The following is a 22188-nucleotide window of genomic DNA, read 5'->3' as shown; positions in this document are numbered from 1 at the left end:
AGGACTCGTTCTATGAACGACTACAAATCATAGAGAGACATGCATGTCGACTGGCATACAGAATCAAACTACCAAGTCCAACTCGACTCTTATACACACGAATAAGTTTTCCACATATAACACTTCACCTAGAGGCATTGCGAAAAGAATATATAAATAACAGGATGAACAAAGAACACCCACCGTTGGTTCACACAATCCGTGAAGATGCAATACACGACTGTTACCCGTACAGATTGTATACTCCACTACAACATCTTTTAACTCTGTATACTCTGACCATCGGGCCCAGACATCCTGATTATGAACTATACACCATTCATCATCCACCACAATTACGACCACATTTATACCCTTCATATTGCAACTAATAATCAAACTACAAGAAAGGGTATTTATTTACTAACATAAGAATGAAAGTAGGGTGTTATATAATATAACAATGAAAATCCAAGGTCATTTCAAGACCAGGTTAGTGTTCATTTCATAATCCCAAAAATAGAAAAAGTGCACTTAGCCTATCTATTATTATTATTATATATTTAAAAGTATCAGCACGTACCGAAGAGAGGGACATAACCCTCTAAACGGATGAACGGAAAAAAAAAAAAAAAAAAAAAAACTGTAAAAAGAAACTGATTACCACAAGATTTACAATTGCCTATTTTGGTGGAGCAGGAAAAGTTTTTATAATATGTAAAGAGAAACTGTGACGTTACAAACAAGAGTTTTTCCTAGTAGCTTACCATGCGAAATAACCATATTTTAAATATGCATTGTTATATTCATAAATTACACAGGCAGCAAGGTAATGTTGCAAAAAAGTTGTGGCAACGTTAACCCCTGACATACCTAACGTTGCTACATAATGTTCAGTATATGTTGTGACAACGTTGTCAACCAACGTTGCAGCAACGTTGAAAAAAATGACCCTGAAACGTTGACACAAGGTTTTCACAACGTTGTACCAACATACATTCAACGTTGTAACAACGTTAGGTATGTATGGGGCTAACGTTGCCACAACGTTGTGGTAACATTACCTTGTTGACTGGGAAATTGTCAGAAGTGACATACATGAATCACGTTAAAATTATGACAATAACATTGTTAAAGGAAATATGATATAATGTAAAGAAAACATCAAAAACAAAATTGTTGATGCACAACAAAGAAAAAAATAATGAAAGCAATTTATGAGTGATCAGAGGAAATAAATGTTTGGTCGATTCCTGTTTCATCTCTCTATTTGTAGATTACGTTGACATTTTTTTGTAGAGTTGAGTATTCTTGTAATTCAAATGTCCTCAATGAAATAATTACATTCAGATGGCCGAGGTTTTTCATGACGTCCGCTAGATTTGTAGAAATTGTGACAAAACCCGAACTGTTCTAAACTCCCTTCTCAGGAACAATCAAGGAGAACAATAATTTGCCGCTGGAAGAGTATCCAAACTAAAGCCCCTACCGCACGGAACTGGATTTCTAGTATGAATGCCCTAGTTGGCGCTGAACTAACTATCTAGGTAGCAATCATGGCCGCCTGGCTGCCTGCTTTGGAGGAATAGGACATGTTCTAATTGCTACTTGCTTTCCTCGACTGGATTCTGTGGAACAGCCAATCAGAGCAAAGTTTCACCATGTGAAGATAATCTGTGAGTGTGCAAAGGAGCGCTTTTGTCTGTGGTTTTCGAGTGTTACTCCAGCAATGTATAACGTATACTGCATGAAATGCGCGTTGAGTTACACCATCTATGCTGAGTGCACGGTGTTTACATTTAAAATAACTAAAATACTCTTCCACACGTGTACAGTAAACGTTGTAAAGTATGTATTTAAGCAGCGCTATTGTTTTGTACCTAATAACGTTTTATACGAAACATTATTCTTCTCGGTTGAATAGTGATCGGCTTTTAAAAATGTGAGGTGATACATTGTTTACATCTCACGCGGCCGCCATTAGAACTTCCCTTGTATGGGAACAAAAGTCTATCGATAAGTACGCTGATAAGTATCGTGTGAGGCGAAAACTAGCAAATTGGTAGGCAGTCAAGCGCCAACTAGAGCATACCTACTGGAAATCCAGTTCCGTGTGATAGGGGTTTTAATCATTTTACAGAGTTGTAGTAACTTGTTTGAAAATGCCTTGTGTATGATTTCGTTTTAGTTCTTAATCCAGTTAGGACAGGTATTGTTTGCTGTCTTTTCTGTAAAGTTCAATGAACTAAAAGCTTTCGTCTTCAGCCTGTCGATCATACAACATTCGCTTTCTTGTCCTGTCGCTGCGTGCGTCTTGGGGCTGTTGGAACAGGTGGATGCGAGCTGTTCCCTCGGAAGTTATTTCGCAGCTTTTAGCCAAGGCATTTAGCAGAAGCTTACACTGTAGAAGATTTTTCCAGTTCGTTATGAATGACAGACGCAATTTTGCAATGAAATTAGGAAAATATGGACTTACTACACCCAAAACTATCTCTACGACGCAATTAAACTTTAGCACATAGCAAAAATTCGAAGGAAAAGGAATTCGCTATGATTCTCGCAGGGAACAGCTAGTGTGTTCAGTTTCCGTGGTGAGGATCGTTTACCTTCGCGCGTGGTCGGAAATACTCGGCATCAGGCCGTAGAGAGTGGAACGACGAAGGTAGGTGAAGTAAACAAACGCCCAGTCACGGTGAAAGTTTTTCTTCGGCGTTACTTTTGGGAATGTTGATTTCGGGAGAAAGAAGTGTTCTTATGATGTTAATATAGATAATTTAAATAGCTTCAATGGGCGATAAGTAGGAGGGAACAGCCTGTTCCCTCTGGTGGCGACAGTCAGACAACTGGGGGATGCTCTGCAAAAATTTTGCATGCTGGGGGATAACATCTCACGACATCCACCTCACTTCGAGCACTGGTGGAGTTGTGACGGCATGTATCCAAGGGTTGGAGGGGTTTAGGGGCTCGAGCCACCCCCGAAATTTTTCGCTTTACACTAAATAAAATGAGGTTTTTGGTTTGTTGTGGTGTGAAATAAAATAATGTGACGATAATTTAAGGAGAAATAATTATCGAGGCAAGGCGGAGAATGTTCTGTAACCCTGTTATTGTTAATAGTACGTATCCAATGTAGGGATCTGGAGCAACCCCCTTCAGGAAAATTTTCAGTTTACGCTACATAAAAATAGGTTTTTGTCTTCTTGAATAATGTGACGATCTGTACAACAGAATCGGTTAATGATACTTCAGAGGTAAGTGTGACAGTTCATACCAGGGTTGGCATGTTTAAAACACTTTGTTTTAAATGTTTTAAACAGACGGCTTTGTTATTTTATAAATGCTTTAAACGTTTAAAACAATGTGTTTTAAACATGTTTTTTTACAAGTGTTTAAAACACATTTTGGTGGTTGATATTTTATAGTCTCTGATATTTTTTTTGTTTGGCAACCCTGTTTTTTCATTAAATCTGTGTCAATTAATCAGTTTTACGGATCTCACTTATCGCACAACACTTGAGCAACCTTATGTTCTGACGTCACGGGAGAAAGGTTTTTAATTTGGTAGTGTCTGCTGCCACGTTCTTTTTCTGCTGGATCCTCAAGAAAGATGCGCATGGCAGCAGACTCGGTCTTTGTCTTATCGTGATTTCATCATGCTATGTATGCAATTACGTCTGTGAACTTGTAGCGATTACTTTCACATTTTTTTTTTTTAAGATTATGTCCCTTAGCATTCTTCTAATAATAATAATCTTACTTAAGTTTTCAATACGAAATGATAAAAACTTCTGTTGAGTTGATTTTAAATAATGTGTCCGAGATAGAGAGTGGCGTGGCCAGGATTTTCGGAAGGGAAAGGGGTTATGCATACTATTTTTGGTGGGCACTGCTCATTTTGCCATCTTTCCCGTCTTTAACGTTCTTTGTTCTTTTTTTTTTTTTTTAAGGAATACTTGTTCAAATGGGCTCATGTCCTCACCAACCGGGTCAACCTTCCTTTGGGTACGTCACTGGAGATAAATGAGTAAGCATTTGATCATATTGGGAGACGAAACATTAGAGTTGTTGGTAAGTGAAGGGTTTTCAGTGTGTATTAATTGTCTTGCGATTCAGCTGTATTCGAGAAGACTTCCTTTGTTTCGTGCCGACATATGACAAGACTGCTTAAGCTGTGACAGACAATTTTGAGCACTTGCGAGTGCTTGTGCATGATTATGAACAATTTGGTGGGTTTCGGCTTTTATAAGATCTGAAGGAATGGGAAGAAAAGATACGTTAGTGGTGTTCTGGCTCGAGTCAGAGAGAAACAGCGGCGGCTCAAGGGGGAGAGCCTCCGTGCCATGGCACTACCCTCAGAAGAAACGCATTCCTCGCCCAAGTATTGTTAAATTAATACATTGATAGTTTACAGACAAGGAGACAATCGGTCAAGCTAATTCTTCTTCATATTCCCTCTTTTTTCTTCTGTATATTTCTAAGTTGGCTGCACGATATCTGTTTATCCTAGTTTTCTGATAAATTTTTCTCACTTTTCTTGATTCTTGTTTTAGTTTTGTTAGTTTACTTTGTCCCGAGTTCTGATTTCCTTGTGTGTATTATCGGAAGAAAAACTAATGACAGCCAGTGAAAATTGACATTATTTTTTTCCGCAGATTTTTTTCACGTGTGAAATGGTGGGAATATAGACGTAAATCAAATCTTGCAATTCTACGGACATCGCATTTTTTGGGGGTGTCGCAACAAGTTTATTTTGCAGTTCAAATAATACCTAGTGAATTGGTTGAACGTAAATAAATACTTAAAACATTTATTTCTAGGCAGTGGAATACTCCACGGTTTCTATTTCCACCTGCTGATGCTGGATGCTGCTTCTAGAACGATGCGCTTCCCTTGCACCACGAACGCCAAGCGCCATGTTGTCTACGTTTATTAGGTCATAGACGTAGATTACATTGTTTACGTAGTCTACATTGTGTACACGTAGAATGTAGACAATCGTTGTTTACGCGTAAATGCACATCACTGATTACAGGTCTGGATTGAGTCTCGTCCTTATAATAGTTAGTTGCTCCTGTAACAATTTATTTACTGCTTCCATTTTGCTAATTATCTCGAATATTATTCCTTTCTTTTCTGCAGTGATCTTTATAGCCAGTAAGGTGGTCGGGTCTAAAGTCAGTTGTTAGAATTGTCCAAGCTGAATGTTGCTTGTATCGATTACTTCCAGGTTTGTTTGACTGCATCTGAGTGTTAGAGTACTTGGGGTTGATTCCTAGGGGTGAGGTGGGTTCCTCTTTTGCTTGTTTTCATCCATGACTTCTGGTGTGGTTGAGGGCGGTATTCTTTTCAAATTTCCACCCGGGAGAAATCAAATGCGACATTGCCATAACTTTGGTTTTCTTGGTGGTAGTTGGGGGTTTTGGGTGCCCTTCCTCCCGGAGGAGCCATAAACTATTGTTTTGTCATTAACACTTCTTTTCTTGCTTGTATGGTCTCCTTCTATGTCAAAAATCGAACGTAAATCGTGTTTCTTAACACCGAGTGATTTGGTGCAAAAGGTGTATTGGGGTGGTTTTTGCTCGAGACCATACAAATTCACTTTTCGCGATGCCCAAGGGTTCAGCATCTGCACCTGCACAGTTTTGGTCACTAATGGTGAGTTGGTGTCGAGAAATGAATCAATAATCGAAGATAGATTATTTTTTTCATAATCGAATGATTTCTCTTAAAATGGATGTGAATTCATTCGATTATTTATCGATTAATCATTTGAAACAATAATCGAATGCTTTATCCTAACACGTTCGTGCCCTACAATAGACACTCTAACTTGTTTACATCCACCAATATGTCCGCTTCCGCCGTACGTGTCACTATTGTGGTCTCCCTTATCGCACAAAGCAAGGACAACCTTGCATTCTGACGTCACCGGAGAAAACTTTTAATGTTACGCTAAATGTCTAAGTTGTTAGGATAGGCTAGTTAGGTTTAGTTCTCTTAGCATAAATAATATATTTACAGTGTATTTATGCTAAGATAACCAAACCCAACAGACCTAACCTAACAGTGGCGCAGGAACGTTTTTCATTTGGGGGGGTACAAAATTCAGCCTCCCATATATATATATATATATATATATGTCCAATCAAGTGTAGCAATAATAATAATTAGGATAATTATATTCAATTAAATTAATATATTAATTAATTAGATATGTACATTAATTAATATTGTATTGTTATTATTACATGAATAGGTAAAATATAGTAAAAGAATAGAAATATAACAGCAAGTATTCATTATCTAGCGTACGTGTAGTTAAGATCGCCAAGATTTGCACAAAATAAACTGCCCTGGCAAGGAATTTAATGTCAGATAGAAAAAGAATTGAATATTTATTGAATAACAAAACAAGGAGTTAGATCCAATTAACGAAAAGTAAAGTTCCTGATTAATATTTTATGGATATTATCATTAGTAGTGTGCATAAATCTTTGGAATCCTTCATAGCCGTATGAGGTAAATTCCTTGCCTTCCAATAAGTTCAGCGGAGAAAACCATCGAGTATACAGGGTGCAGCAGAAATAACTCCCGGATTTCATTCGTGAATAACAAAGCAACGATCGATGTTATGCAAAATTTTATTTCACAGTTGGAAAGAACAAGGATTACCATTTTGTTTCCCATATGTACCGAGACAACTCCATGAAGAGTTCCACTTCAGTTCCGTTCTCTAATTTTAAAAGTCCCATAGCTACGCATAAAAATATCTTTAAACAATTTATGGAAGATTACCACATCCAATGCCTTTTAGAAGCCATGTATTTGGTATTTTCTCAGACACCTATAGGGTGTTGTATTAAGAAAGAAGAAAATGAGTTCAGATGGTTCCCAATCAATTCGTAAGAAGTCTAACTTTGAAATATTTGTGAAAAAATTGACAAATCATTTATTTGTAATATAATTAGCTGTACCTAATGACGCTCTTCAAGTACTGAAAGTAATATCATTCGGTACATTTACAAAACCGAAATCTTTCAGCTCTCAGAAGAAGCAAGGAAAGCCGTACGCTCAAAAGTTTATTCTTTCTTTTCAATTTTTGGTGGACAATGTGAAGAGCCGGCCAAGGTTTATTTTCGTATGTAGTGGTATTAAATGCAGATACATGCGTGTGTTTTAGGATGACATGTCAATTTATCGTTTATGTGAAAAGGTAAAGTTTAATGTAAGCAGAAGCATGTGCGCGTCACAGTTAAAGATTTTCGCATCTACAAAGAAAATCCAAAACACATTCCCACCTCACCGGACTCCGTGGCGGAGGGGTTAGCATAGCGCGGTATGACGCCTGAGGTCCGAGGTTCGAATCCTGGCCTGCCCATGGGTGTTATTTTTGAGCGTCCATCAATTTCATCATATCATCATCACTCATCCTCATCTTCGCGATTAGCCAAAAGTGGCAGAAATGCGAAGAAAAATAAATAAATCAATCAAATATTCCCATCTTACTCCCAGCGACCTTGTAAATCCAATCCAAAATCTACCAATAGAACCTGCAGTGAGTCTCATTTATCTCGTGCATTCATCTGACTAATGTATTTTTCTTACAATTTGACTTTAGAGTTTAACATAAAATGGCGTTGTGTTTGTGTTGCATTCGATATCACAATTAGGTTTTAAGCAATTAATGTCCAATTATAAGTATACCTAATACATAGGTAAAAAATATTCCCCCTCTGATAAAATCGCAAATTGCACCCTGTTTAAATGTCTAGGAAAGATTTCATTTCACCTAGGAATGATATCGCGATGCGATGAGTCGAGAATTGGCACAGCCTCATCTCGTCTCCTGTGTGGTGAGGTCCTTCTCGTTCTTGTTTGTGCTTATTTTTCTTTCGGTTTCCACTCTGAAGTTATTAAAACTTATTCCAAATTCACCTCATTCTCAGATAGGCTAATCGGCACTCTATTTTTAAAAAAATATATATATCTTAATATATAGGTTTAAGTATAGTTTTCCCAACACCCTCTTAAAAATTTATGAAAAATATGGGTGAGGTACAGGAGTGCATTGTAACACCCCCCCCCCCCCCAAGTTGGTCTGTCGTGTCTCGTCTCGTTCGTGTAAGTGTTCCGTTTCGGAAAATTCCATTATAAATATTCAAAAGAAATTGGGGTCAGTCATATACTCTTCTGATGAAGATTTGTGTCTTATCTTCGAATCGACGCGACCACTGCTTTAGAAATGTGTACCCCCTCTTTACGCAAAACAGCAATCGTCTGCTGCGTAATTGTCTGAGAGTCAATCTGATTCCATCGTTCCACACACATTTTAAACAATTTTCATCTCCTTAAAGAGGTTTCCAAGAACTTAGGTCAATGAACTAACTAGTAGCAAGCACGATGTAGTATAATAAGTTTACAATTAAATGTTTTGAATTTCTGTGGTAAGGACTATAATGCTTAAAATTTATTAACAATAATACATATTTTTATTGGGCGAATTGATAATAGGTAAATTTAACAGTAGCACCTTCCGTCTGCTGTCAAAATACCAAAGGGGGGTACAGGGGGTACAACTCGATTTACGGATTTAGGGGGGTACAGTACCCCTCTTAAAAAATTTGCGGGGGTACAATGTACCCCTGTACCCCCCCGTTCCTGCGCCACTGTAACCTAACAACGTACGCACTCCTCAACTGACGTCAGAACGCAAGGTTGTCATCGCGTTGTGCGATAAGGGACACCCATCTCTGTTGTCGTTACGTGTCTATGCACTTCGTAAATTTAAAGTCTTGTAACTTCAATACTACTCACCGAAAATTCATGGTTGAGGTGCTCTTTTCCACTTCTGACACTCGTCTTCTTTCTTGTGTTTTTCTTTTCCCGTATCACTCAATGTTTCCTGCCTTTTGTGCCACTTTTCAGAGCACATAAACTTCGTCCTTCACGTCCACCATTCACTTTCACTCTTCTGAAACAGGCAAAGCACAGAAAAGGGCACTAAAAAGCGCAAGTCTGCAAGTATGACTGGTTATCGCACCTTAACTAGCTTCCACTCTAGATAGGGCAATATAAGAAAATTTGGAAGATTTTACACTAAGTCGCTTGTCAGTAAGAAAGCGAATGCAAACTATCCGCTCCAAACTAGCCAATAAAGTAGTGGTGAACGCTTCATTTACGGCCACTTCCGGTTTTGGGTTTTTCAGAGGACCCTGTTTTTTCTGCGTTTACCCTTCAAGCTGACAAATGTTCGCGCTCAACTGACGTGTTTCTCAAAGCCTGAAATATTAAAATACGGTACATTTAAAATTATTTTTATATATATACACACACACAGTTTGTCACAGAATTTCTATGTATTTAAACTTATGCCATTGTGTTAATAGTGGCTTTACTGAGGTCCCTTAGGTTCATAGAAAAGATGTCAATGGTGTTATTCTTGATTAGCAATTTATAACTGGTGCACATTCTCTACAATGGAGATTTCTTTTTAATTTCTGATCTAGCCTTCTTTATAAGAAAAATTTCATTCTTGAGTCTAGTTTTCGACGATGGTATTCGAAAATTTATCTGGCAGAGTAAATGTTCAGCATCTACTTCGTGGTTTAACAACTTCCACAACAATAATAATAAATTTAATAATAATAAATTTTCTTTATTCAGCGGGCGAGGTTCAGCCAAGGGCTGCTCTGCCACCTAACCCTGTAACGTTCTTCTATGACATCATAGCTTTGTAAACCGACTTTCATATATTAAGTTGTCGTAGTGTTCAAATGTGTGAAATTTGTATTTTAAAAATCTAAGAAATCTTGATTGGACTCTTTCAATTGCTTCATTGTACTTTGCTGTGTCTGTATTCCATATAACCAGGGCCGGCGAAAGGGGGGGGGGGGGAGGGGGCGAACATTGCCACCTCCCAGAGCGGCAAAATTTGAAGAGAAGAAAAAAATAACCCTATTGAAAACTTAAGTTATAATATTATATTATATTATATAACTTGGAAGTTAATATATGCCAACCCACCGTTTTCTATGATGCGCTCCTTCAAGTAATTGGTGACAATAAAACTGTCCAAATGTTCAGTATATTGTAAACCAGTTGCGTGGCTTTATATTCCTTTGCTCACTAGTTATCTGGTATGACTTTTTCTCCACAAAATGTAATGAGCAAATGTCTTCAAAACATTAATCTACGATGTGTTAGATGCTGTTAGATGATTTCTTGCAAACATATCAGCGCTTTAAAAAAAGCAGAAGTGATGAAAAATGTGAAAGTTTCTTAGACGCCACTTGGCAGCCTGGCAGGGCCTCCCTCCCTCCACTCGTGGAGGCGCCGGGGGCGGCGACCTGAGTGTCCCGGTTGATGAGATAGAATTGGCATTGAATTGAGATATAGATGATTCGAAGATAGGCAACACTGTACATAGCCGAAATCGAAAGAAGAGGCAGTTTCAGTATGATAAAACTGTTGAAGATCCACAAAAACGGTACAAAGTTGATTTTTATTACCAGGTCCTAGACGATTATTTTAGCTCTAAGAAAAATTTGAGCAGCTTAAACATCATAGTGAATTTTTCAATTTCTTTTATGATATTAGTAAGCATAAAGACATGCCATCTGATATTTTGTCTGAAAAGTGTAGATAACTTGCCGGAATGTTAACACTTGAAGGCTACTGAATTTAAAGATGAACTAAAAGTGCTTTGGGCTATAATAAAAAAATTACACCAATGGAGACTTTAAACTGATAAAAGGTCATGATTTTGCACCTAATGTGAGTAGAACTTCGAATTTATTAACTTTGTCGGTAGCCGTGGCAAGTGGCGAACGAAGTTTTTTTTTTAAATAAAAGGCTAATAAAAATACTATCTTCGGTAAATCATGTATGAAACACGCTTGTTTCCATTTTATGCAAAATAGCATTATACGAAATAGCATATTGCATGCAAAGGTAAAGGTAAAGTTCCCTGTGCATTTAGCACCATGTAATGAAGGCACATTTAGGGGATGTGGGGGTAGCGCCACACACATTCTCGATCTCGGCCATTTTGGAGGTGATGTAATCAGCATAACTCTCCGGCCGCCTTTATACCTCCCAGGGTTGCCCCCAGATACTCATTAATTTGAGGCTGGGTGAATCCCAGAGCCGCTTTGTGCGGGGACAACGCAGGAAAGAATTGAGACCTTAGATCACACACGCGGGAGATCCGGGAATATTACATGTAATCCTTTTAAAAATCCAATCATATATCACAGACCTAGAATGGTAAAGATATGAAGTCAAGCCTTTAGTTCTTTCCTAATACTTATTGCATTTAAAATACGTTTGAGAGAGAGAGAGAGAGAGAGAGAGAGAGAGAGAGAGAGAGAGAGAGAGAGAGAGAGAGAGAGAGAGAGAGAAAGTTTTCATAATATATAGTCTAATAATATGAAATTAGTTTCGCATTTTTGAAAGATTAACTGTGGTCAAGCGAGATATCCTTTTGTGCTTAATAGTATTGGAATATATCGTCACGTATCCCTCATTTTCATTTTCGAGTTACGTTTAGCTAGGCAGCCTGGCAGGAAATATAAGGAAAGTGTTAACTTCAGCACCAGCTCAGCGAAAAGCATTCGCCAATATTTGCAAAGGAAAATGTGATGAGAGGGGAAAAGGGGAGGAGTTTTGATCAGGGGGAATGCAAGTTGCATCTGGCTCGAGAGAGTTGGGGGGAGTTGGTCTGGGAGTTTGAAGAGAACAGGAGAGTGGTTCGGGAGTAAAAAGAGGGGGTTTTGAGTTATAGAGAGAGGAGAGTGAGTTTGATTTTGAAGGAGATTCAGGCTGGATTCAGACTTTTAGAAACTTGTTTGGAAGTGGAGTGCAGCGAAGCTAAGTGACAATTTAAGAGGCAAGCGAGTGACAGTTACTTTAGAAACCCTTCGGTCCACGCTTCTAAAGAGAGACAGGTAATATACTTTTCTAATGCCATCCTTTGCCAATGCAGACCTAAGTTCAATGTAACCCAAATCTAGAGAGTTGCCATTCTATAAAGGGTTCTGTAAATTATAGTATATTTAGGTACCTCCCGGAGTTAGCAGATGCAACAAAGCGAGAGCTTACGAGCTACCGCTAACCCTCAATAGAATAATTACATTCATCTAAAGGACTCCAGATTCGATCCCCGAACCTTTCGAGGTTCACACGCTCAGTAAAAGTGTGTCACAATACGTGGTGGAGGTGCGGGCCTTTGTACGTCACATACTGCTTACGGTTCTGCAGATAGGAAGCGAACAGTTGACGCAGTGGTTCAGAAATATTAAAGCATGTTAATTTACTTAATAGGATATCGTGGTTAACCAAGTCGAACGCTTTGCAAATGTCTTTATATATTGCGTCAACTTGACCTCCTCCGTCCAAGGTTGAACTTATAAAATTGGTAATATCGGAGAGATTGGTCAACACCGATCTACGTGGTACAAAGCCAGGCTGAAACGATGATATTACAGGTTTTACGTGGGTAAATATGTGACAGTGCATGATTTTTTCGAATATTTTTGCTGGGGCTGATAATATACTTATTGGTCGGTAGTTTTGTACGTCATTAGTGTTATTGGTTTTGGGAAGTGGGCAAATTGCCACGGCTTTCCATTTTTCAGGAAATTTGTGTTTTGCAAGAATTAAATTGAAAATTAGATATAATGGGTATTTCAATATATCACTGCAACCTTTGACTACATAGGGCGGTATCTTGTCCGGTCCGGCTGATTTCTTAGATTTTAAGTTTTTAATTGCTTTTTCTACGTCTTCAATTCCTATCTCTGTAATATTAAGATTATCCAAATTTTCATATGGTTTATGGTTAGGCAATACTTTCATGTCATATATAAGTAGTTGTATTTACAATATAACCAGGACAACAAATGATGAGCCCCCTCAGATTGATTTACCCATACTTAAAACAATGGCAAATCGGGCATATGCCCCAATCGGCCAAGTGTGGAACCCTGTCTAATCCAAGATTTTTGTAAAAATGCCCTGAAACTACAGTGTACAAATGATGAGCCCCCTCAGATTGATTTGCCCATACTTACAAAAGTTGCATCAGCCAGATTTTTGTCCATAAACTTGTCAAAAATTGTTATTTTTTTGGCTACACTTAAAATTAAGCCAAAAACCCACCCATACATATTTACTTCAGGTTTAAGTTCAATTGGATACCAGGTTCAAATTGTTTATCTAATATTAAAACAATGTAATATGCAGAGACTCTCTAGAATTGCTCCGTGACTCTCTTATTTCTTATATTATATGTTTGCATGTTTCAAGTAATTCTCCTCTGTGTCAGTGTGTACAATTCCCGACACGGTAGTATTGATTTTTGCTTTGCATGTTTCTCCTCTGCGTTAGTGCTTACAGAAATTCCCGAGAATTGAAGCTCTGCGTGCAAACAATATTGCATCAGCCAGTATTGTGAGAGTGGCTGAGGAGAACAGATGTGTTTTTACAGTGCTTCTCATACTTACAGGCCTGTTTGATTTAATATTCATATTAAATATATTTCTGGCATATTGAGCAATATTTTGCCTGATATTTGTTACATCCAGCTTGTTTGTTGTAATCCACTCTTATTTAGAGTCAGGCTTATATCTGTCCCAGCTTGTTATACAAAAATCAATACATAACACTCAGTGCCAGGTCATTGCCATTCTAGGACATGCATGTCCGTGCAGGTATTTGTGCTAGGTCAGTGTGAATGAATATTTATTCTCTTTTTCCTCTTGAGGGCTATTGGCTTTACAATCTGTCATAATAAGCATAGAGCTTTGATTTGAACCCCAGGAAATTTTATATAAATACCAAAGCCAAAAATATTAACACACATACACACACACACACATACACACATACACACACACACAAAGCACAGTGCTGAACCCAACTGATATTTTTATCCAGCATAGAGTTTTGAATTGAAGCCCAGGAAATATATATAATAAACCAATAACAAAAAATGCCGAATCAAAAATATTGCAATCAGTGTAATAAGAATATATCCAGCCCCAATTGGGCCAGACACCAAAGGAATTGTAACCCAGACAAATGCAAAACTCCCATTAAAATATGTCCTAAATGCAATAAAATATTTAGCAAGGCATATTTCAATAGACATGTGGGCTCTTGTTCTGTACAGTCATCAATATTGCCCCCACAAGCATCTACATCTGGTCTGAAAAGAAAGCATGAAGCACCTGTTAATGCTGGACCTGCAAAGCAGCCACGCTATGCACCTATCCATAGCAGTTTTAATGCCCAACTTAGGGATTATCGGTTTGTATCAGAGCCAAGATGTGATATTAACAATTTTTTGAACAGTGTAAATCCTGATGTGCAGGCAATTCTAAATGCACAAAATAGCTCTTATAAGCTCTCCCTCAAATTGTTTGCACAATATAAGAAACCAAATGGCACAAAATTTACACAGCCCCACATAACAGAAACTGTACCGGTATATTCAAATGCAAATTCAGACACAATAATAAGCAGTTTAATAGATCAATTGAATATTAAACACTCTGAATTTGCGGCAAAAGAGTCTGGATGGAGCCTATGCGGCTCTCCACACAAGTTATATGTTAATATTTCTGAATTCACTCCATTACAAGGATCTACATATCTGCCATTACCTGCTAATATTAAAAACAAACAAGCCGTGGTTAATATTGAAAATAATGATGAGAAATGCTTTTTGTGGTGTATTTTAGCTGCTTTGTATCCAGTTTCAAGGCATCCTGAGAGAATAAGTTATTATAAACAATATGAACAGAATTTTGATGAGGCAATGGAGGGTTTAGAATATCCAATGTCTGTTCAGAATATTGATAAATTTGAAAAAAAGGCCAGGAATATCAATGGCAAACAACTATCTATTAATGTATTTATTTGTTCCACTGGCCGTGGCAATTGCTTGATAGCACCTCTCAGAATCAGTACAATTGATGATGAATCTGCTGTCCCGATTGATTTGCTCTTAATTGAAGGGGATGGCAAATATCATTACACTCTGATACATAATCTTGAAGCTTTAGTCAGAACACAACTAGACAAATCCAATATAATATTCAAGTTGTGCAGAAGATGCTTAACTGTATTTGATGGTCAAAAAATGGTGAATAGGGTTCGGGAAGTGAATGCAAAAATTGCTAAAAACAAGTTAATTGAACATTTAAAATACTGTAAAAATCATAAACCTGTTCATATGCTGATGCCAATGCCAAGTGAAAATTGCAAATTCAAAAAGTTTGAAGCCTTGTTGGAACACCCAGCATATATTGTCTGTGATTTTGAATCAAACCTCAAACCTCTTGCATTCTGCAATCCAGATCCTGAAGAATCTTCAATTACACCATACCAGCTACATGAACCTTCCAGCTTTTATTATGTGATTGTACAGAATGGTGTTGTTAGTAAAGAATATTCATACATGGGGCCAGATGCCATCAAAAAATTTGCACATAGAATAGAAAATGAGTGCCGTGACATAGCATCTAATATTTTATTAAAATCAAAACCCATGTTGCCTTTAACAGAGAAACAGATTGAAGATTTCAACAATGCAGAAAAATGCCCGGTATGTGGTTCTGAATTTTCAGATACAAATATCAAGGTGAAACACCATTCTCATACAGATGGTAAATTCAAAATGGCCCTGTGTAATAGCTGTAATATTAAGATCAAGAGACCAAAATTTGTCCCCATATTTTGCCATGGAGCATCCAATTATGATTTTCATCATTTGATCAGATATGAGGGGTTTGACAAGCAGAATTTAAATATTTTAGCTGAAAATGATGAAATATATATATCTATTAGCAAATTAATTAAAGTTAATGGTGTTCCTATTCACATAAGATTTCTTGATTCCTACAGAATTTTATCTGCTAGCCTGGCTACACTGGCCACTCAATTATCTGATGATCAATTCAAAATTACATGTGCCTTGTTTCCAAATCAGGACCTGAAATTAATTAGGCGGAAGGGTGTATATCCATATGATTATGTTACAGATTTTTCTAAATTTGATGAATGTTCTCTGCCACCACAAGAAGAGTTTTACAGCAAAATCAGAGGATCTGGAATCACTGATGATGATTATCACCATGCCCAATTGATGTGGAACAATTTAAAATGCCAGACATTTGGTGATTATCACATGGCATATTTGAAACTTGATGTGACCCTCTTAGCTGATATATTGCAGGCATTCAGAAAATCATCAATGCAAAATTATGAACTGGACCCAATATATTTTTACAGTGCCCCGGGCCTAGCATGGTCTGCAATGTTTTTAAACACCAAAAAGCAATTGGATCTGATCCAAGATCAAGATATGTATCTGTTTATGGAGCAATGTATAAGAGGAGGCATGGTGCAATGCTCTCAGAGATATGCCAGAGCAAATAACAAAGATATTTCTGATTATGATCCAGCATTGCCATCAAATTATATACTGTATGTAGATGCTAATAGCCTGTATGGTTATGCCATGATGCAAAAACTGCCATATGCAGGGCTTGAATGGGTTGAAGATTTTAATATTGAAGATCTTAAGGATTTTGATGACAGTAATTATGGCCTATTCTTAGAGGTTGATCTGACAATTCCTGATGATTTACATAACAAATTTTCTGATCTGCCCCCAATTCCCGAGGTTAAGTGCTCACCTGGCTCTAAACAGAAGAAGCTCATGATGACACTGGAGCCAAAACAGGGCTATGTCATATATTACAAAAACCTCCAGTTCCTGATAAAACATGGTGTTCAAGTCACCAAACTTGGCAAAGTTTTGAGGTTCAGGCACTCAAGATGGTTGAAACCATACATTAATACAAATACAGAGCTTCGAACATCTGCAAAGAGCCAATTTGATAAGGCCTTGTTTAAATTGATGGTCAATTCTGTATATGGCAAAACAATTGAAAATGTCAGAAAACATACCGATGTTAAAATAATTACTGACCCCAGCCTGAGCAAAAAATTGGTTGCAAAGCCTAATTTCAATTACAGAAGAATTTATGATGAAAATATGGCACTTTTCAACATGAAAAAAACAAAGATTAAGTTTGATAAACCTATTTATGTAGGGGCTGTAATATTGGAATTGGCCAAATTACATATGTTAGAATTGTATTATGATGTGCTGAAACCTTTTTATAAGGATCATGTAAAATTGATGTACATGGACACGGATAGTTTTGTTCTTGTTATTCAAACAGAAGATGTTTATAAAGATATGTCACAGCCTGAATTGCTTGAATATTTTGATACCAGTGAACATACATGGATTCAACCCCACAACAAAAAGGTGCCCGGCAAGTTAAAAGATGAGACACTTGGTGATGTTATTGTGGCATTTGCTGGGTTAAGTGCCAAGATGTACAGTTTTAAAACATGTAGTGGTGTTGCTGCCAAAAAGGCCAAGGGCATTGGCAAAGTAACTGTGGACAAAGAGCTTGAATTTGAAGATTATAAAAATTGTCTCAAATCCCAGAGTTTAATCAAAACATCAGAATCCAGAATTCAGAGTGTGGATCACTTATTGACTACAAATGTTGTAAGAAAAGTGGCTCTGGACCCACGTGATGATAAGAGATGCATTTTATCATGTGGCATACATACTTTACCATGGGGTCATTGTGATTTGAAAAGTGGGAAACAATGCCCAATTCCAGAGCATGATTTGAAATAAATAAACATGCCTATGAACTTATTTGGGTTTAAAAAACAAGGTATTATGGATCTGCCAGCACCACAATACTCTTCTGATATAATATCTAAACTGAGTGCCTTGTTAATTATTCATCTGAACAGCATACTTACAGATGTTGATGATAAAACAGGCAAAATATTGTACATATTTAACAATAATTTAAATCATTACCAATTACCTGTAGGTGGGCAATTGCAATTTATTACAACTCCTGAGGGTGATGTCAAAATTTCAGTAGGGGGAAATATTTACAGAATTAAGCACTCAAACATGATTTCTGGCACTGTTTATACTGTTTCTGCTGGTGACTGCTTATATATTGAAGTCCCTGGATCATATGACAAGCTTATACCCTTTTTTATAGAATTAAGAATCAGATACTCTATAATAAATAACCCCTAAACAAAATGCCTAATGATATTTTTGGCCATACAAGACATGAAGATCACAGTGATGAGATTTTGATGCTTGATGTCAGAGTCAAGAAATTAAGAAGTGATTTACAAGCTTTACAAACTACACTCAATGCCAGTCTTCAATTAGAAATTACAAATTTGCAATCACAATGCATGGACCCTCTTCTTAAAATTGATTCTGAACTCAAATTGTTGCTTCAGAAATATACTGATTTGGCCACATTAGATAATTTTCAAAGTTTGGAAGAAGCTGTAGCAGCTCTTCAAGCCAAATTTAAGACCCAGGCCACCAATTCTGAGCAATTGAAACAGCAATTGGAAGAGCAGATAAATAATGTCCAGGCACAGCTCCAAACAATTGTCAAAAGCATAAAATCACAAGAAGATTTTGATCTAGTGATTTCCACTCTAAAGGAACAGATTCAGTCACTCCAAATACCTAATCTGGATCCTCTGAACAATGCCATAGCCGAGGTTAAAGAAAAAATTGAGACACTTGAAAATTTTATGAACAACTTGCCATCTTCTGATGCTTTGAATGCAATAACTCGGAGTGTAGCAAATATTAAGCTGCAACTTGAAACATATGAAGATTTTGGAAAAATTCAAAGTTCCATAACCCATCTTGAAGGTACAATAGCAGCAGTGCAAAGTGATTTGGCAAATGTACTAGAATCCCGATTGCCTGGGATTGTAGATACCCTTGTCAGTGTCCAGCAACAAATCACAAAGCTTGAAAACCTCAACACTGAATCTGAACTATCTCATTTTCATCACTTGATAGATGATATCCAAACAAAACTTGAAATTTTACAACAATCAACACCCTCTCAGGCAGATATAGCCCTGCTCCAAAATGCTATGCAAAATGTGGCTGATGCTTCTGAATTAAACAATGTGAAATTGGCACTTGAATTTTTGCAAAATACAGTGTCAAATCTTCCTACATCACAGGAACTTAAAAATATTAAGAGAGCAGTGAATAGGATATTGAAATCAGAAGATATTAAGAATATCCAGGCAGAGATCAAACATCTCACTCAGGCAGTGGCCACTCTACCAACCAATCAACATATTAATGAATTGCATGCCCTATTTGAGGATATCAGAAGACAGGTCCATGATCTTACAGCTCAAAATTCAAAATTGGCAGTTGTTGAAAATTTGCAACAAATTGTAGCTAATATCAAGCAACAGCTAGGAACCATGGAATCCAATCAAGCAAATGCTCTGTCTGTTTTTGCCACCCAGCTACAAGAAATTGTGCAACAATACAAAAAAGTTGTTGTGGACATAAAAATCAAGCCAGGCCATGATGATGTTGTTAGAACTATCAATGAGCACCTTGAATCTGTAACAAGTAGATTGCTCACAGCAGAAAAGGAAATAACAGGCATAATTGAAAATCCTAAACATACAGTAATTCTTGAATTGTACAGCATCCCCAACAAAGAATATGATTCTCCATTTACACCAGGTGGCAAAATATATATGCTGTCCCCTGCACAATTTTATTACCAATTTTTTGTTGGGGGCACATTGAGACCAATCAAGATCAAATATTGGCTTCAACCACAGGCACACCACTACCCCACCTTATCAATAACAAATGCTGATAACAAAGTGAAAATCACCAGTGTAGAATTGGAGGATTTTACAGATCCCAATACATTAGAAACAGCCTATACTGAAGATGATGGCTCTCTGGAATTTAAAATACAAATAGGGGATAAATTATATTTAGAAAATCCTGCAGTCTCAGCTGCTGAACACCCTATAGTTGCAATATTCTTATTTACATAGTATGTCTAGACAAATTATTGTTGATGAATTACACAGACAAGCCCGACATAATTATAAGAGACTCCCAGTAGTCACAAAGGGCATAGATGATTTATGGCAAAGCGACTTGATTGAAATGGCAAGTGGACAGTTGAAAAACTTAGACAAAATCAACAAGGGCTACAAATATCTACTCACTGTAATAGACACATTTTCAAAATTTGCCTGGGCTATGCCACTCAAATCCAAGACTGGAACATGTGTTACAGAAGCCCTCAGGACAATCATCAATCAGAGTGGAAGATCCCCGCGCTATTTGCAAACAGATAATGGCAAAGAATTTTATAATTCAGTGTTTCAACAATTTATTAAAAGCCAGGCAATAAAACATTATTCGAGTTACAGTGACCTCAAGGCCTCAATTGTAGAGAGATTCAACAGAACCTTAAAAAATCTTATGTATAAACAATTCACACTTCAAGGTAATTATAAATGGATTAATATTCTTCCAGAACTTCTACATAAATATAACAATTCTGTCCATTCCACAATCAACATGAAACCCTCTGAAGTAACTTCATCTGATGAGCAAAAATTGATCAGTACTGTTTATTATCCTAAATATCAGCCAACAACAAGAAAGGCCAAATACAAGGTGGGGGATCAAGTAAGAATTAGCAAATATAAGCACTTATTCAAGAGAGGCTTTACAAGAAACTGGAGCACTGAATTATTTACAGTGGTTCAAATTAAACCTGGGACCCTTAACACATATATAATAAAGGATCACCGAGGAGAAATTCTCAAAGGCAGGTTCTATGAACAAGAGCTCAGCAAAACTAAACAGCCTGACACATATCTCATAGAAAAAATCATCCGCAGAAAAGGCAACAAGTTACTTGTCAAATGGCTAGGACTTCCAGAACACAGCTGGATCGATGCAAACAAAATAATAATATGAGCACCTGGGATGTTATAAAAAGGCTGCCAGAACCTGAACAACAAAATAAGAGAAATGGAAAATTGCTGCCTGAAAATATTAGGTGTCTTATTGTTGGGCCATCTGCTTGTGGTAAAACTACACTAATGGTTGATAATTTTTTATTGGCACCCAACTGGTTAGACTGGAAAAACAGGCACTTGTATATCTTCTCTAAGAGCTTGGAACAATTAAAATATCAGCAGCTGATGAGGCTATATGATGGATTGGATATTGCCACTTTTGAACCAGATGTTAAGCCACTTCATGACTGTCTCGATAATTCTGTTGTTGTGTTTGATGACATTATATTGGATAATCAAAACAAGGTTAGAAATTTTTTTACACAGGGCCGGCACAAAAACATTGATTGCTTCTACCTGGCACAGACTTTTTCAAAAATACCCAAGCAACTGATCCGAGACAACAGCAATTTTATATGTGTGTTTCATCAAGACCATACCAACCTCAAACACATACATGATGAATATGTAGGTGGGGACCTGAGCTACAATGAATTTTCTAAGTTTTGCAGCAGGTGCTGGAACCAGGACAGTTATGGGTTTGTCACAATTGATATGACAAGAACACCCAATAGTGGCAAATACAGAAATAAAATCAACAATTTTCTAGACATTGAAACATAAATAAATAACCATGAAAAGGCCAATAATTGATGATCTTAAATTAAGAGATTATCTTGTAAAAAGATTTAAGGGATGGAAATCAGAGAACCGAGGAATTTATGAAAAACACAAACAAACAGAACAGCCCATAATTGATGCTATTGGTGAATTAGGTAAAAATATCAAAACTGTTACAGAGCAAAATCAAAATTTGATCACAGAGCTTGTACCTGTAGCTGCAAGGAACATATTAGATTATCCATTCACCCCACTTTCCAGTATTCATACACCTAGTCCTATTGCTCCTAGAAGAATTGAAGCTACTCAGGATCCTATTGAATTGGGGCTTCTTGCTCAAAAATATTTAACCACACCTAAAGACAATAAAGATGAGGTCTTTGGCTTATATGCTGACACAGAGCTTGATGGTAGCATTATTCATAGAATTGGCAATTTCAGAGTAACATTTATGGGGGATGATATAATTGTATATTCAGAATCTCGTCTCGGAGAAAAAGGTGCTTTTGTTAAATATGCCGGAACACCTGGATTGTGGGAACTGATGACTAGGAAAAGGCCTGGCAGCTATACAGATCAAGATTATGAGGATTACAAAGAAATATTAATAAAATCAGATGCTCTATACCAGAACAATGATCC

General features: G+C 37.1%; 1 protein-coding gene across 1 annotated transcript in view; it reads right to left on the bottom strand.

The window, feature by feature from the left end:
- LOC145983875 (galactose-3-O-sulfotransferase 2-like) overlaps positions 1-8923 on the bottom strand; it is a 39035-nt gene extending 30112 nt beyond the window's left edge. The window contains exon 1 of the mRNA XM_083116942.1: positions 8794-8923. The gene's annotated coding sequence lies outside the window, so the exon portion shown is untranslated. The remainder of the gene's footprint in view (positions 1-8793) is intronic.
- Positions 8924-22188: the final 13265 nt, after the last annotated feature.

Source organism: Lepisma saccharinum, chromosome 2, assembly GCF_977018435.1.
Source record: "Lepisma saccharinum chromosome 2, izLepSacc3.1, whole genome shotgun sequence".
Classification (NCBI taxonomy): domain Eukaryota; kingdom Metazoa; phylum Arthropoda; class Insecta; order Zygentoma; family Lepismatidae; genus Lepisma; species Lepisma saccharinum.
The sequence above is the reverse complement of the archived record's forward strand: the minus strand, read 5'-3'. Positions and strand labels throughout refer to the sequence as shown.